At 39.7% G+C, this 18,905-nt stretch overlaps 1 pseudogene; it reads left to right on the top strand.

Annotated features, from left to right (window-relative positions):
* The first annotated feature begins 16,767 nt into the window (after positions 1-16,767).
* Positions 16,768-18,634, top strand: LOC143669303 (actin, cytoplasmic 1 pseudogene; annotated as a pseudogene).
* The last annotated feature ends 271 nt before the right edge of the window (positions 18,635-18,905 follow it).

The following is an 18,905-nucleotide window of genomic DNA, read 5'->3' as shown; positions in this document are numbered from 1 at the left end:
AATCAAGTCTTAAGACAAACATTAGCAATTATTTCAAGAGACCCATATGCTGTGGTAAGGAATACATTGCCTACATTTTAGAATTTCACCTACTCTTCGAGACCAAAGGATGAAAGTTTTATTATGTTCAGAACCTTAATTTTCTGTAGTACATAATCTAGCTCAATCCATCTGGATTGAGTATTTAAACAATCTAAACACAGGGAGCCCAGAATAAGAATGAGAGCCTTTAATCCTGTATAGCTCATTGTAATGCCTGGATATACCCCAGAATATATATATATATTTTTTTTCTTTTAACTTTTTATTTTATAACATAATATATATACAAAGCAAAGAAAGGAAGAAGCAATAGTTTTCAAAGGACTCTTCAACAAGAAGTTACAGGACAGATTCTAGAGTTTGTCATGGGCTACCATATGATCCTCTCAGATTTTTATCTTCTAGCCACTCCAGAATAAAGGAGTCTAGAAGGCTTAAACCTTTTTTTATCATTACAATCAACTTTTTTCTTTTCTTTTTTTTAATATAACATATAAAGAAAAAAAGCAATAAATTTCAAAGTACAGCACCACAATTAGTTGTAGAACATATTGCATGGGTTACAATTCCACAATTTTAGGTTTTTACTTCTAGCTTCTCTAAGATACTGGAGACTAAAAGAGAACAATTTAACGATTCAGCATTTATACTCATTTGTTAAATCTTATCTTCTCTGTATAACTCCACCATTACCTTTGATCTTTCTATTCCTCTCTTTAGGGGTGTTTGGGCTATGGCCATTCTAAATTTTTGATATTGGAAGAGCATATCCTAATATGGAGTAGGGAGATGGAATTATCTGAAGTTCTGGAGAGGCTGGCCCTCTAGCTCTCAGGACTTATTTGGTCCAGGGACCCATCTGGAGGTTGTAGGTTTCTAGAAAGTTTCTCTAGTGCCTGGAACCCTTGCGGAATCTTATATATTGCCCTAGGTGTTCTTTAGGATTGGCTGGAATTGTCCTGGTTGGGAGTTGGCAGGTTATGAGTAGCAATGTCTAACTGAAGCTTGTGTAACAGCAACCTCCAGAGTAGCCTCTTGACTCTATTTGAACTCTCTCTGCTACTGATACTTTGTTACACTTCTTTTTCCCCTTTTGGTCAGGATAGAATTGTTGATCCCATGGTGCCAGGGCTGGACTCATCCCTTGGAGTCATCTCCCATGTCGCAAGGGAGACCTTCACCCCTGGATGTCATATCCCACATAGTGCAGGGAATGTTTTCACTTGCAGAGTTGGGTTTAGAGAGAGTGAGGCCATATCCAAGCAACAAAGTGGTCCTCTAGAAGCAACTCTCAGGCATACCTATAGGTAGGCTAAGCTTCTCTGCTACCTATACAAGCTTCACAAGAGTAAGCTTCAAGATCAAGGGCTTGGCTTATTGATTGGGGTGTCACTAAAGTTTGACACAGTATCAGGGGATTCCCTGAGGGTAAAGTTTAATAGTTTCATAGTCTTTCTTCCATCCCTCAAGGGGCTTTGCCAATACTTTTTTTTTTATTAATTAAAAAAAATTAACTAACACAACATTTAGAAATCATTGCATTCTACATATGCAATCAGTAATTCTTAATATCATCACATAGATGTATGATCATCATTTCTTAGTACATTTGCATCGAATTAGGAAAAGAACTAGCAAGACAACAGAAAAAGAAATAAAATGATAATATAGAGAAAAAATAAAAATAAAGAATACAAAAAATATATATAAAAAACAAACAAACAAAAAAACACTATAGCTCAGATGCAGCTTCATTCAGTGTTTTAACATAATTACATTACAATTAGGTAGTATTGTGCTGTCCATTTTTGAGTTTTTGTATCTAGTCCTGTTGCACAGTCTGTATCCCTTCAGCTCCAATTACCCATTATCTTACCCTGTTTCTAACTCCTGCTGGTCTCTGTTACCAATGACATATTCCAAGTTTATTCTCTAATGTCAGTTCACATCAGTGGGACCATACAGTATTTGTCCTTTAGTTTTTGGCTAGACTCACTCAGCATAATGTTCTCTAGGTCCATCCATGTTATTACATGCTTCATAAGTTTATTCTGTATTAAAGCTGCATAATATTCCATCGTATGTATATACCACAGTTTGTTTAGTCACTCATCTGTTGATGGACATTTTGGCTGTTTCCATCTCTTTGCAATTGTAAATAATGCTGCTATAAACATTGGTGTGCAAATGTCCATTTGTGTCTTTGCCCTTAAGTCCTTTGAGTAGATATATAGCAATGGTATTGCTGGGTCATATGGCAATTCTATATTCAGTTTTTGAGGAACCGCCAAACTGCCTTCCACAGTGGTTGCACCATTTGGCATTCTCACCAACAGTGGATAAGTGCGCCTCTTTCTCCACATCCTTTCCAGCACTTGTCATTTTCTGTTTTGTTGATAATGGCCATTCTGGTGGGTGTGAGATGATATCTCATTGTGGTTTTGATTTGCATTTCTCTAATGGCCAGGGACATTGAGCATCTCTTCATGTGCCTTTTGGCCATTTGTATTTCCTCTTCTGAGAGGTGTCTGTTCAAGTCTTTTTCCCATTTTGTAATTGGGTTGGCTATCTTTTTGTTGTTGAGTTGAACAATCTCTTTATAAATTCTGGATACTAGACCTTTATCTGATATGTCGTTTCCAAATATTGTCTCCCATTGTGTAGGCTGTCTTTCTACTTTCTTGATGAAGTTCTTTGATGCACAAAAGTGTTTAATTTTGAGGAGCTCCCATTTATTTATTTCTTTCTTCAGTGTTCTTGCTTTAGGTTTAAGGTCCATAAAACCGCCTCCAATTGTAAGTTTCATAAGATATCTCTCTACATTTTCCTCTAACTGTTTTATGTTCTTAGAACTAATGTTTAGATCTTTGATCCATTTTGAGTTAACTTTTGTATAGGATGTGAGATAGGGGTCCTCTTTCATTCTTCTGCATATGGATATCCAGTTCTCTAGGCACCATTTATTGAAGAGACTGTTCTGTCCCAGGTGAATTGGCTTGACTGCCTTATCAAAGATCAAATGTCCATAGATGAGAGGGTCTATATCTGAGCACTCTATTCGATTCCATTGGTCGATATATCTATCTTTATGCCAATACCATGCTGTTTGACCACTGTGGCTACATAATATGCCTTAAAGTCCGGCAGCTTGAGACCTCCAGCTTCGTTTTTTTTCCTCAAGATGTTTTTAGCAATTCGGGGCACCCTGCCCTTCCAGATAAATTTGCTTATTGGTTTTTCTATTTCGGAAAAGTAAGTTGTTAGGATTTTGATTGGTATTGCATTGAATCTGTAAATCAATTTAGGTAGGATTGACATCTTAACTATAGTCTTCCAATCCATGAACACGGTATGCTCTTCCATCTATTTAGGTCTTCTGTGATTTCTTTTAACAGTTTTTGTAGTTTTCTTTGTATAGGTCTTTTGTCTCTTTAGTTAAATTTATTCCTAAGTACTTTATTCTTTTAGTTGCAATTGTAAATGGAATTCGTTTCTTGATTTCCCCCTCAGCTTGTTCATTGCTAGTGTATAGAAACGCTACAGATTTTTGAATGTTGATCTTGTAACCTGCTACTTTGCTGTACTCATTTATTAGCTCTACTAGTTTTGTTGTGGATTTTTCCGGGGTTTCGACGTATAGTATCATATCATCTGCAAACAGTGATAGTTTTACTTCTTCCTTTCCAATTTTGATGCCTTGTATTCTTTTTCTTGTCTAATTGCTCTGGCTAGAACCTCCAACACGATTTTGAATAATAGTGGTGATAATGGACATCCTTGTCTTGTTCCTGATCTTAGGGGGAAAGTTTTCAATTTTTCCCCATTGAGGATGATATTAGCTGTGGGTTTTTCATATATTCCCTCTATCATTTTAAGGAAGTTCCCTTGTATTCCTATCCTTTGAAGTGTTTTCAACAGGAAAGGATGTTGAATCTTGTCAAATGCCTTCTCTGCTTCAATTGAGATGATCATGTGATTTTTCTGCTTTGATTTGTTGATATGGTGTATTACATTAATTGATTTTCTTATGTTGAACCATCCTTGCATACCTGGGATGAATCCTACTTGGTCTTGATGTATAATTCTTTTAATGTGTTGCTGGATTCGATTTGCTAGAATTTTGTTGAGGATTTTTGCATCTATATTCATTAGAGAGATTGGTCTGTAGTTTTCTTTTTTTGTAATATCTTTGCCTGGTTTTGGTATGAGGGTGATGTTGGCTTCATAGAATGAATTAGGTAGCTTTCCCTCCACTTGATTTTTTTGAAGAGTTTGAGCAGAGTTAGTACTAATTCTTTCTTGAATGTTTGGTAGAATACACATGTGAAGCCGTCTGGTCCTGGACTTTTCTTTTTGGGAAGCTTTTGAATGACTGATTCAATTTCTTTTCTTGTGATTGGTTTGTTGAGGTCATCTATTTCTTCTTGAGTCAAAGTAGGTTGTTCATGCCTTTCTAGGAACTTGTCCATTTCATCTACATTGTTGTATTTATTAGCATAAAGTTGTTCATAGGATCCTGTTATTACCTCCTTTATTTCTGTGAGGTCAGTGGTTATGTCTACTCTTCCATTTCTGATCTTATTTATTTGCATCCTCTCTCTTCTTCTTTTTGTCAATCTTGCTAAGGGCCCATCAATCTTATTGATTTTCTCATAGAACCAACTTCTGGTCTTATTGATTTTCTCTATTGTTTTCATGTTCTCAATTTCATTTATTTCTGCTCTAATCTTTGTTATTTCTTTCCATTTGCTTGCTTTGGGGTCATTTTGCTGTTCTTTCTCCAGTTCTTCCAAGTGGACAGTTAATTCCTGAATTTTTGCCTTTTCTTCTTTTCTGATATAGGCATTTAGGGCAATACATTTCCCTCTTAGCACTGCCTTTGCTGCATCCCATAGGTTTTGATCTGTTGTGTTTTCATTTTCATTTGCCTCGAGATATTTACTAATTTCTCTTGTAATTTCTTCCTTGACCCACTCGTTGTTTAAGAGTGTGTTGTTGAGCCTCCACGTATTTGTGGATTTTATGGCACTCTGTCTATTATTGATTTCCAACTTCATTCCTTTATGATCCAAGAAAGTGTTGTGTATGATTTCAATCTTTTTAAATTTGTTGAGACTTGCTTTGTGACCCAGCATTTGGTCTATCTTTGAGAATGATCCATGAGCACTTGAGAAAAAGGTGTATCTTGCTGTTGTGGGGTGTAATGTCCTATAAATGTCTGCTAAGTCTAGCTCATTTATTGTAATATTCAAGTTCTCTGTTTCTTTATTGATCCTCTGTCTAGATGTTCTGTCCATTGATGAGAGTGGTGAATTGAAGTCTCCAATTATTATGGTAGATGTGTCTATTTTCCTTTTCAGTGATTGCAGTGTATTCCTCATGTATTTTGGGGCATTTTGATTCGGAGCATAAATATTTATGATTGTTATGTCTTCTTGTTTAATTGTTCCTTTTATTAGTAGATAGTATCCTTCTTTGTCTCTTTTAACTGTTTTACATTTGATGTCTAATTTATTGGATATTAGTATAGCTACTCCTGCTCTTTTCTGGTTGTTATTTGCATGAAATATCTTTTCCCAACCTTTCACTTTCAACCTATGTTTATCTTTGGGTCTAAGATGTGTTTCCTGTAGACAACATATAGAAGGGTCCTGTTTTTTAATCCATTCTGCCAGTCTATGTCTTTTGATTGGGAAGTTCAGTCCATTAACATTTAGTGTTATTACTGTTTGGGTAATACTTTCCTCTACCATTTTGCCTTTTGTATTATATATATCATATCTGATTTTCCTTCTTCCTACACTCTTCTCCATACCTCTCTCTTCTGTCTTTTCGTATCTGTCTCCAGTGCTCCCTTTAGTATTTCTTGCAAAGCTGGTCTCTTGGTCACAAATTCTCTCAGTGACTTTTTGTCTGAAAATGTTTTAATTTCTCCCTCATTTTTGAAGGACAATTTTGCTGGATATAGAATTCTTGGTTGGCAGTTTTTCTCTTTTAGTAATTTAAATATATCATTCCACTGTCTTCTAGCTTCCATGGTTTCTGTTGAGAAATCTACACATAGTCTTATTGGGTTTCCCCTGTATGTGATGGATTGTTTTTCTCTTGCTGCTTTCAAGATCCTCTCTTTCTCTTTGACCTCTGACATTCTAACTAGTAAGTGTCATGGAGAACACCTATTTGGGTCTATTCTCTTTGGGGTGCGCTGCACTTCTTGGATCTGTAATTTTAGGTCTTTCATAAGAGTTGGGAAATTTTCAGTGAAAATTTCTTCCATTAGTTTTTCTCCTCCTTTTCCCTTCTCTTCTCCTTCTGGGACATCCACAACACGTATATTTGTGCGCTTCATATTATCATTCAATTCCCTGAGCCCCTGCTCAAATTTTTCCATTCTTTTCCCTATAGTTTCTGTTTCTTTTTGGCTTTCAGATGTTCCATCCTCCAGTTCACTAATTCTATCCTCTGTCTCTTTAAGTCTACCATTGTAGGTTTCCATTGTTTTTTTCATCTCTTCTACTGTGTTTTTCAATCCCATAAGTTCTGTGATTTGTTTTTTCAGACTTTCCATTTCTTCTTTTTGTTGATCCCATGCCTACTTCATGTCCTCCCTCAATTTATCGATTTGGTTTTTGAAGAGGTTTTCCATTTCTGTTTGTATATTCAGAATTAGTTGTCTCAGCTCCTGTATCTCATTTGAGCTATTGGTTTGTTCCTTTGACTGGGCCATATCTTCAATTTCCTGGTGTGATTTGTTATTTTTTGCTGGCGTCTGGGCATTTAATCAGATTTCCCTGAGTGTGGGACCCAGCAGGTTGAAAGACTTTCCTGTGAAGTCTCTGGGCTTTGTTTTTTTTTATTCTTCCCAGTACATGGTGCTTGTCTGTCTGCGGGTCCCACCAGCAAAAGATGTTGTGGCTCCTTTAACTTTGGAAGACTCTTGTTGCTGGGTGTGTGGTGGAGACAGAGGAAAGGTTGTAGGTTGGTTTTAATGGCTTCAAATTGTGAAGTCCTGGTATCTAAATTCCTAGAGAGAGGGATTCCATCTGAGTTGCGTTTCACCCCTCCCGTGGGGAAGGTTCAGGTGGTAGTGAGCCCTAAAAGCAGCCTGTTTCTGCATTCGGTGCAGTTGTAACCTATGTAATCCCAGTGCTGAGCCCAGAGGCAACAAAGCCCCTGTAGAAACAGCTGCAGAAGACTCTGTTTCTCCCCCTTTCCTCTTTTTCAGTTAGCCCAATCAGCGATTTCCACCTTGATCAGTTTTGCCTGAGCTGAGGTTCTATTTTTAGTAGTCAGAAGTTGTTCCTTAATGCCACTATTGGTGTTAGGTTGGGCTCAGTCTCTACTACTTTTGGAGATTCTTTCCTTTCCCTCCGGGAAGTCACCTGTGGGGGAGGGTCGCCAGCCACCACAGCTTGGGGAACCGCTGTTCCGATTCTCCTAGCCGGCCCAGGAAGCCACGTGTGTGGAAGGGGCTGTGGTCGCCAGCCACCGCAGCTTGGGGGACCGCTATTCCGAGGCTACCAGCTGACCCGGGAAGCTGCACATGGGAGGGCCACCGGGGCTTGGGGAACCGTCGATCCAAGGTTTCCAGCCGGCCCAGGAAGCTGCATGTATGGAATGGGCTCTGGTCGCCGCGGCTTGGGGAACCTCATCCAAAGCTCCCAGCTGGCCCAGGAAGGAGGGAGGGAGGGGCTCCGGCTGCCAGCCACCTTGGCCCGGGGAAGCGCTCACCTCTAGGGGACCTCACCGCAGCGGAGTCTCTTAGCCGGTCCAGCCGGTCCTGAATGGGGTGCGTTGTGTGTCTGGTCTCTGTTGTGGCTCTGGGAGCTGTTCTGTACTGTTTCTAGTTCTTTAGTAGTTGTTCTGGAGGAGGAACTAAGACCCGCATGCCTTACTAAGCCGCCATCTTCTCCAGTGCCCCAGAATATATTTTTAAGCATATAATAAAAAAGTATTGGCAAAGTCATTTGAGGGATGGGAGAAAGAATATGGAGCTATTAAACTTTACCACCAGGGAAACCCTGGAAACTGTGCCAAACATTAGGGACACCCAAATCAATAGTCCATGTCCTTGATCTTAGGGCTTGCTGTTGTAAAATTTATTTATGTAGTGGAAAAGCTTAGCCTTCCCATAGGCATGCCTAAGAGTCACCTCCAGGGGACCTCTTTTATTGCTCAGATGTGACCTCTTCTCTCTAAGCCCAACTCTGCAAGTGAAACCACTGCCCTCCCCCTATGGGGGACATGGCATCCAGGGATGAAAGTCTCCTGGCAGCATGAGGAATGATTCCTAGGGATGAGACTGGCCCTGAAATCATGGGATCCATGAGGGAAAGAAGTGTAACAAATAAGGTATCAATGGCTGAGAGAGTTCAAATAGAGTCAAGAGGCTACGCTGGAGGTCACTCTTACACATTCTTCAGTTAGGCATCACTACCTATCATAACTTGCCAAACCCCAACCAAAACCATTCCTGCCAACCCTAAAGAATACCTAAGGCACTATATAAGATTCTACAAAGGTTCCATGCACTAGGGTAACTTACAGAAATCTACAACCTCCAGATGAGTCCCTGAACCAGATAAGTCCTGAAATGCAGAGAGGCCGGCCTTTCCAGAATATCAACTAGTTTCATCCCCTTATCCAATATTATTGACAGCCCTTTCCAACATGAAAAAAGTTAGAATGGGAATAGTACAAATACCCCTAAAGAGTGGGAGAAGGATCAAAGTTGATGGTGGAGTTATCCAGAGAAGGTAGGGTTCAACAATTGATTGTGATTGCTGAATGATTATATATATATATATATATGTATGTATAGCACTATATATTTAGCTTCCAGTACCTTATAGGGCTAGAAATAATAGCTTAAAATTGTGGTATTGTAACCCATACCAAACTCTGAAATCTGTTCTATGACTAATTGCTGTGATGTACTTTGAAATTTATTGTTTTTATGTATATATGTTATTTAAAGAGAAACAGGAGTATAACAGAGAAGATAGGATTTAACAAATGAGTATGACTGTTGAATCCTTATATTGATATTTTTGTTGGTCTTCAGTGTCTTGGAGTAGCTACAGGAAAGAATTAAAAATCATGGAAGTGTGACCTATAGCAAACTTTAAAGTCTGTTCTGTGACTACTTGTTAAAATGTACTTGGAGATTTATTTATTTTTTGTATATATGTTATATTTCACAATATAAAAATGTTAAAAAATAAAAATAAATAAATCAGCAAAACATTTAAGACAAAAAAGAAACCATATGCTGTGGGCACCACATCTTCCATTGGCACTCCTCAGAATGTGTTTAGCACCAAAAAAGGCCCCTCCAGCTAAGCTCTTTTGAAATTATATATGGGAGACAGTTTTTTTTCTTCTTGTGCATGGGCAGGCAGCAGGAATTGAACCCGGGTCTCTGGCATGGCAGGAGAGAACTCTGCCTGCTGAGCTACCATGGCCCACCCCAGGAGATAGATTTTAATCCAGGATTTTACTGTTGAATTCAGAAAGCCACAATCTAACCAAGTACTTCACTTCCTTACAAATCACAGAAAAACTTTTAGAGGACCTAGGGCCCCAATTTCTTTCTCTCCCAGAGCCAGATTTACCCCCTCCTAAGGTAAAACCTGGGGACTCAGTCTTAATCAAGACCTGGCAAGAAAGCAGACCCAGCTTCCAGCTGGAGCCGAACTGGAAGAGGCTTACTCTGTAATTCTTGTCACTCCTACCACAGTCAAGGTCAGCAGGGCTTCCAGTTAGGTTCAGATGTCCAGGGTCAAGCACCACTGCCAGGATTCCATTGGCCCTCCTGACCAGAAGTAAACCTATGACTGCCAGCCACTGGAAGGATAAAAACTCTTGTTAAAAAATATAAATATAAATTTTGCTCTAAATTTACAAGCCAGAAAATCGCTAAACTTGCACGTGATGGCAATCTCAGCCATATCTTACCTTCTCACTTAATCTTCTTTCAATAGCTGGAACTTTGGTTAAAGCCCACGAACCAATAACATATGGGTTAAAATTACATTGGATATTGTTAAAGGACAAGATCTCTCCAACTGTTGGGTCTGCTATAACCATCCCACTGGAGGTGTTCAAGAGTACCTCATGGAAGGACACTCAGTCAATATATCAATACGGCTAAAACACCCTATATTTAGAGTCAACAAATCATTCCCCAGCCCAGTACTCCATTTTCAGCCCATTAGGCTCCATCCTGTGGAGTTTAATGTCAGCTGCCCTCAAGGGCCAAGGTGTCTCCTGGTGGGAGAAATTGCCTGGTCCTCTAACATAGACCCCAATTTGAATGTCACATGTGCTGAAGATAATTCTTGCTTCCTCCAATTTTAATTACAACTAGTTAGTCCCTTGGGCCAGAAAAACCCATAGAGCAACAACTACCCAGACTGCCATAACTTTAACACCATGCTCTGCCCACTCTTTGACACTGAATTTTGGATCTCTACCAATCACATGTCTCTGGAAATAAATATGCACATGCCTTATCTCAGGTAGCTGTGCCTTGAAAAGGGACTTATATTTATTGGCCATAATAAACAGGGTCAAGGAAATGCCATTCAATGCCTAGATACTAACGTCACAGTAGGCATGTGATCAGAAGGCTATGCAACACTTTCCCTGAAAAGTGTCCACATTTATTCCCACCTGTCTGCCATAAAAGAAACCCAAATCAGGCCCCATCACTGAAACAATTGGATATTAGGGCTAGTCATCCTGAGGGTCTCCCTCCTTATAGGCTCTCTCATTAGCCTGGCAGGAGGAATCATCTATAATACTGTTGTAGTTCAAAATACTATCACTACAATAGCTGACCTAGCATAAGAAACAGGTCAGGACCCCAAGCTCCTTCAAAAACTCTTAGACTCTAGCGACAATGGTATTAGAGCATCACATTGCCCTAGTCTATCTCTTGGTTGAACGAGGAAGGTTTGTGCCTTAAATAATACCTCCTGTTGCTGCTTTGTCAATACTACCAGCCAGGTTGAAACCAATATTAAGACCATTCTCAATCACTCCACATGGCCCACAGGTCAAGTAAAGTTTCAACCAGCAGTAGATATCTGGAACAAAGTGAAACAAGCAATCTCTAACTTCACTTGGTTTCTTCTGTTTCTAGGACTTCTAGTAGCATTTTTTTTGTTACTCACATTCAGACCTTGCTTGTTTAATCTTCTTGTCAAATTTTTTTTTTATTAATTAAAAAAAGAATTAACAAAACAATTAGAAATCATTCCAATCTACATGTACAATCAGTAATTCTTAATAACATCACATAGTTGCATATTCATCATTTCTTAGTACATTTGCATCGATTTAGAAAAAGAAATAAAAAGACAACAGAATAAGAATTAAAACAATAATAGAAAGAAAAAAAACAAAAACAAAAAAACCTATACCTCACATGCAGCTTCATTCAGTGTTTTAACATAATTGCATTACAATTGGGTAGTATTGTGCTGTCCATTTCTGAGTTTTTATATCCAGTCCCGTTGTACAGTCTGTATCCCTTCATCTCCAATTATCCCTTCTCTTTTTTTTTTTTTTTAATTAACGGAAAAAAAGAAATTAACCCAACATTTAGAGATCATACCATTCTACACATGCAATCATTAATTCTTAACATCATCACATAGATGCATGATCATCATTTCTTAGTACATTTGCATTGGTTTAGAAGAACTAGCAACATAACCGAAAAAGATATAGAATGTTAATATAGAGAAAAAAATAAAAGTAATAATAGTAAAATCAAAACAAAACAAAACAAAAACCTATAGCTCAGATGCAGCTTCATTCAGTGTTTTAACATGATTACTTTACAATTAGGTATTATTGTGCTGTCCATTTTTGAGTTTTTGTATCTAGTCCTGTTGCACAGTCTGTATCCCTTCAGCTTCAATTACCCATTGTCTTACCCTGTTTCTAACTCCTGCTGAACTCTGTTACCAATGACATATTTCAAGTTTATTCTCGAATGTCCGTTCACATCAGTGGGACCATACAGTATTTGTCCTTTAGTTTTTGGCTGGATTCACTCAGCATAATATTCTCTAGGTCCATCCATGTTATTACATGGTTCATAAGTTTATCTTGTCTTAAAGCTGCATAATATTCCATCGTATGTATATACCACAGTTTGTTTAGCCACTCTTCTGTTGATGGAGATTTTGGCTGTTTCCATCTCTTTGCAATTGTAAATAACGCTGCTATAAACATTGGTGTGCAAATGTCCGTTTGTGTCTTTGCCCTTAAGTCCTTTGAGTAGATACCTAGCAATGGTATTGCTGGGTCATATGGCAATTCTATATTCAGCTTTTTGAGGAACCGCCAAACTGCCTTCCACAGTGGTAGCACCCTTTGACATTCCCACCAACAGTGGATAAGTGTGCCTCTTTCTCCGCATCCTCTCCAGCACTTGTCATTTTCTGTTTTGTTGATAATGGCCATTCTGGTGGGTGTGAGATGATATCTCATTGTGGTTTTGATTTGCATTTCTCTAATGGCCAGGGACATTGAGCATCTCTTCATGTGCCTCTTGGCCATCCGTATTTCCTCTTCTGAGAGGTGTCTGTTCAAGTCTTTTTCCCATTTTGTAATTGGGTTGGCTGTCTTTTTGTTGTTGAGATGAACAATCTCTTTATAAATTCTGGATACTAGACCTTTATCTGATATATCATTTCCAAATATTGTCTCCCATTGTGAAGGCTGTCTTTCTACTTTCTTGATGAAGTTCTTTGATGCACAAAAGTGTTTAATTTTGAGGAGTTCCCATTTATTTATTTCCTTCTTCAGTGCTCTTGCTTTAGGTTTAAGGTCCATAAAACCGCCTCCAATTGTAAGATCCATAAGATATCTCCCAACATTTTCCTCTAACTGTTTTATGGTCTTAGACCTAATGTTTAGATCTTTGATCCATTTTGAGTTAACTTTTGTATAGGGTGTGAGAGATGGGTCTTCTTTCATTCTTTTGCATATGGATATCCAGTTCCCTAGGCACCATTTATTGAAGAGACTGCTCTGTCCCAGGTGAGTTGGCTTGACTGCCTTATCAAAGATCAAATGTCCATAGATGAGAGGGTCTATATCTGAGCACTCTATTCGATTCCATTGGTCGATATATCTATCTTTATGCCAATACCATGCTGTTTTGACCACTGTGGCTTCATAATATGCCTTAAAGTCAGGCAGCGCAAGACCTCCAGCTTTGTTTTTTTTCCTCAAGATGTTTTTAGCAATTCGGGGCACCCTGCCCTTCCAGATAAATTTGCTTATTGGTTTTTCTATTTCTGAAAAATAAGTTGCTGGGATTTTGATTGGTATTGCATTGAATCTGTAAATCAATTTAGGTAGGATTGACATCTTCACTATATTTAGTCTTCCAATCCATGAACACGGTATGCCCTTCCATCTATATAGGTCTTCTGTGATTTCTTTTAGCAGTTTTTTGTAGTTTTCTTTATATAGGTTTTTTGTCTCTTTAGTTAAATTTATTCCTAGGTATTTTATTCTTTTAGTTGCAATTGTAAATGGGATTCGTTTCTTGATTTCCCCCTCAGCTTGTTCATTACTAGTGTATAGAAATGCTACAGATTTTTGAATGTTGATCTTGTAACCTGCTACTTTGCTGTACTCATTTATTAGCTCTAGTAGTTTTGTTGTGGATTTTTCCGGGTTTTCGACGTATAGTATCATATCATCTGCAAACAGTGATAGTTTTACTTCTTCCTTTCCAATTTTGATGCCTTGTATTTCTTTTTCTTGTCTAATTGCTCTGGCTAGAACCTCCAACACAATGTTGAATAATAGTGGTGATAGTGGACATCCTTGTCTTGTTCCTGATCTTAGGGGGAAAGTTTTCAATTTTTCCCCATTGAGGATGATATTAGCTGTGGGTTTTTCATATATTCCCTCTATCATTTTAAGGAAGTTCCCTTGTATTCCTATCTTTTGAAGTGTTTTCAACAGGAAAGGATGTTGAATCTTGTCGAATGCCTTCTCTGCATCAATTGAGATGATCATGTGATTTTTCTGCTTTGATTTGTTGATATGGTGTATTACATTAATTGATTTTCTTATGTTGAACCATCCTTGCATACCTGGGATGAATCCTACTTGGTCATGATGTATAATTCTTTTAATGTGTTGTTGGATACGATTTGCTAGAATTTTATTGAGGATTTTTGCATCTGTATTCATTAGAGAGATTGGTCTGTAGTTTTCTTTTTTTGTAATATCTTTGCCTGGTTTTGGTATGAGGGTGATGTTGGCTTCATAGAATGAATTAGGTAGTTTTCCCTCCACTTCGATTTTTTTGAAGAGTTTGAAGAGAATTGGTACTAATTCTTTCTGGAACGTTTGGTAGAATTCACATGTGAAGCCATCTGGTCCTGGACTTTTCTTTTTAGGAAGCTTTTGAATGACTAATTCAATTTCTTTACTTGTGATTGGTTTGTTGAAGTCATCTATGTCTTCTTGAGTCAAAGTTGGTTGTTCATGTCTTTCCAGGAACCCGTCCATTTCCTCTAAATTGTTGTATTTATTAGCGTAAAGTTGTTCATAGTATCCTGTTATTACCTCCTTTATTTCTGTGAGGTCAGTAGTTATGTCTCCTCTTCCATTTCTGATCTTATTTATTTGCATCCTCTCTCTTCTTCTTTTTGTCAATCTTGCTAAGGGCCCATCAATCTTATTGATTTTCTCATAGAGCCAACTTCTGGCCTTATTGATTTTCTCTATTGTTTTCATGTTTTCAATTTCATTTATTTGTGCTCTAATCTTTGTTATTTCTTTCCTTTTGCTTGCTTTGGGGTTAGCTTGCTGTTCTTTCTCCAGTTCTTCCAAATGGATAGTTAATTCCTGAATTTTTGCCTTTTCTTCTTTTCTGATATAGGCATTTAGAGCAATAAATTTCCCTCTTAGCACTGCCTTTGCTGCGTCCCATAAGTTTTGATATGTTGTGTTTTCATTTTCATTCGCCTCGAGGTATTTGCTAATTTCTCTTGCAATTTCTTCTTTGACCCAGTCATTGTTTAGGAGTGTGTTGTTGAGCCTCCACGTATTTGTGAATTTTCTGGCACTCTGCCTATTATTGATTTCCAACATCATTCCTTTATGGTCCGAGAAAGTGTTGTGTAAGATTTCAATCTTTTTAAATTTGTTAAGACTTGCTTTGTGACCCAGCATATGGTCTATCTTTGAGAATGATCCATGAGCACTTGAGAAAAAGGTGTATCCTGCTGTTGTGGGATGTAATGTCCTATAAATGTCTATTAAGTCTAGTTCATTTATAGTAATATTCAGATTCTCTATTTCTTTGTTGATCCTCTGTCTAGATGTTCTGTCCCTTGATGAGAGTGGTGAGTTGAAGTCTCCAACTATTATGGTATATGAGTCTATTTCCCTTTTCAGTGTTTGCAGTATATTCCTCACGTATTTTGGGGCATTCTGATTCGGTGCGTAAATATTTATGATTGTTATGTCTTCTTGTTTAATTGTTCCTTTTATTAGTATATAGTGTCCTTCTTTGTCTCTTTTAACTGTTTTACATTTGAAGTCCAATTTGTTGGATATTAGTATAGCCACTCCTGCTCTTTTCTGGTTGTTATTTGCATGAAATATCTTTTCCCAACCTTTCACTTTCAACCTATGTTTATCTTTGGGTCTAAGATGTGTTTCCTGTAGACAGCATATCGAAGGATCCTGTTTTTTAATCCATTCTGCCAATCTATGTCTTTTGATTGGGGAATTCAGTCCATTGACATTTGGTGTTATTACTGTTTGGATAATATTTTCCTCCAACATTTTGCCTTTTGTATTATATATATCATATCTGATTTTCCTTCTTTCTACACTCTTTTCCATATCTCTCTCTTCTGTCTTTTTGTATCTGACTCTAGTGCTCCCTTTAGTATTTCTTGCAGAGCTGGTCTCTTGGTCACAAATTCTTTCAGTGACTTTTTGTCTGAGAATGTTTTAATTTCTCCCTCATTTTTGAAAGATAATTTTGCTGGATATAGGAGTCTTGGTTGGCAGTTTTTCTCTTTTAGTATTTTAAATATATCATCCCACTGTCTTCTAGCTTCCATGGTTTCTGCTGAGAAATCTACACAAAGTCTTATTGGGTTTCCCTTGTATGTAATGGATTGTTTTTCTCTTGCTGCTTTCAAGATCTTCTCTTTCTCTTTGACCTCTGACATTCTAACTAGTAAGTGTCTTGGAGAATGCCTATTTGGGTCTTCTTGTCAAATTTGTCTCCAACAGGCTGCAAGCTAAACTCATATTGACTAGCAAGTGTATTGCTTTCCTGAACAAAGACTGGCTCCTCTCTGTTTCTGCTAGAATAGAGAGAGAGTTTCACACCCTCGCAGGCAAGAGCTATTGTTCCTAAGACAGCAGGAAGCAGCTCCAGAAGTCATACCTTTGCTCTGCAGCTTCCCCTTAAGATTAAGGATGTACAACTCTTTCACAGGGATGTTAAGACAGGCTAGAGTATGTCAACTTTGGCCAGAGGTATTGGTCAAATTCAGATGCAGAGTGCAGAGGATTAAGTCAGCATTGGAACTGCAGCAGCAACTACAGCAAAATAGAAAATTGCTTCTCCACAAGGCAAAAATATCAGGTGATGGGGGCTTTTGTCCTACTTCTCAGAAATGGCTGGAACAAACAAAAAGATAAGAAAGAAAGGAGAGTCCGCCGACACCGCGTCCACCCCACGAGTACAGGCCTCTCGCCGCTCAGCCGCCACCACCGCCGGTTTACATCCGCCACCTCCAAGCTCACCATGGATGATGACATCGCTGCGCTCGTGGTTGACAACGGCTCCGGCATGTGCAAGGCCGGCTTCGCGGGCGATGATGCGCCCCGGGCCGTCTTCCCGTCCATCGTGGGGCGCCCCCGGCACCAGGGCATGATGGTGGGCATGGGCCAGAAGGACTCCTATGTGGGCGACGAGGCCCAGAGCAAGAGAGGCATCCTGATGCTGAAGTACCCGATCGAGCACGGCATCGTCACCAACTGGGACAACATGGAGAAGATCTGGCATCACACCTTCTACAACGAGCTGCGCGTCGCCCTGGAGGAGCACCCGGTGCTGCTGACCAAGGCCCCCCTTAATCCCAAGGCCAACCATGAGAAGATGACCCAGATCATGTTCGAGACCTTCAACACCCCTGCCATGTATGTGGCCATCCAGGCCGTGCTCTCCCTGTACGCCTCTGGCCGCACCACGGGCATCGTCATGGACTCCGGCGACGGGGTCACCCACACCGTGCCCATCTACAAGGGCTACGTGCTGCCCCACGCCATCCTGCGTCTGGACCTGGCCAGCCGGGACCTGACCGACTATCTCATGAAGATCCTCACCGAGCGCGGCTACAGCTTCACCACCACAGCCGAGTGCGAAATTGTGTGTGACATCAAGGAGAAGCTCTGCTACGTTGCCCTGGATTTCGAGCAGGAGATGGCCACCGCCGCCTCCTCATCCTCCCTGGAGAAAAGCTACGAGCTACCTGACGGCCAGGTCATCACCATCGGCAACGAGCGGTTCCGCTGTCCCGAGGCCCTCTTCCAGCCCTCCTTCCTGGGCATGGAATCCTGTGGCATCCACGAAACTACCTTTAACTCCATCATGAAGTGTGACGTGGACATCCGCAAGGAACTTTACGCCAACACGGTGCTGTCTGGCGGGACCACCATGTACCCGGGCATCGCCGACAGGATGCAGAAGGAGATCACAGCGCTGGCACCCAGTACGATGAAGATCAAGATTATCACCCCCCCTGAGCGCAAATACTCCGTGTGGATCGGCGGCTCCATCCTGGCCTCGCTGTCCACCTTCCAGCAGATGTGGATCAGCAAGCAGGAGTACGATGAGTCCGGCCCCTCCATCGTCCACCGCAAATGCTTCTAGGTGGACTGCTAGTTGAGTTCCACCCTTTCTTGACAAAATCTAACTTGCGCAGAAAACGAGATGAGATTGGCATGGCTTTATTTGGTTATTTTTTTTTGGGGGGTTTTTTTTTTCTTTTTTTTCATTTTGTTTTTTGGCGCTTGACTCAGGATTTAAAAACTGGAACGGTGAAGGTGACAGCAGTTGGTTGGAGCGAGCATCCCCAAAGTTCTACAAATGTGGCCGAGGACTTTGATTGTACATTGTTTTTTTTTTTAAATAGTCATTCCAAATACCGTGAGATGTATTGTTACAGGAAGTTCCTTGCCTTCCCAGAAGCTGCCCACTTCTCCCTAAGGAGAACAGCCCAGTCCTCGCCCACATCCACACTGGGGAGGGTGACAGCATTGCTTTCGTGTAAATTATGTGTCATCCAAATTTCAAAAAAAGAGAAATCTTCCGCCTTAATACTTTTTTTTTTTTTTAATTTTGAATGGTCAGGCATTGTGGCCCCCCACCCCACCCCCCACCCTTTTTGTCCCCTAACTTTAGATGTATGAAGGCTTTTGGTCTCCCTGGGAGTTGGTCATGCTGTGGGGGCAGCCAGGGCTTACCTGTACACTGACTTGAGACCAGTTCAATAAAAGTGCACACCTTAAAGAGAAAAAAAAAAAAAAAAAAAAGAAAGAAAGGAGAAATGGGGGACTTTCCACACCTAGCTTTGGTCTAAAGCATAGCAATCAGCCAACTTATAAAAGCCCAAGCATAGGTGAATCCACTTGAGTATGCCCATGTTAATTTCTTTAGCTTGTACTATCTCCTCAATAAACTTCATGGTTTGTTGCTATTTGCTTTCTCATCCTTGAATTTTTTCTTGTGGTGAGACCCTGAGCTTGAAGCAGATGTTGGCTCTGGTGTTGACAGAGCTCTGGTAATGATAGTATAT

This window comes from Tamandua tetradactyla, chromosome 1 (assembly GCF_023851605.1).
Source record: "Tamandua tetradactyla isolate mTamTet1 chromosome 1, mTamTet1.pri, whole genome shotgun sequence".
Taxonomy (NCBI): Eukaryota; Metazoa; Chordata; class Mammalia; order Pilosa; family Myrmecophagidae; genus Tamandua; species Tamandua tetradactyla.
The sequence above is the reverse complement of the archived record's forward strand: the minus strand, read 5'-3'. Positions and strand labels throughout refer to the sequence as shown.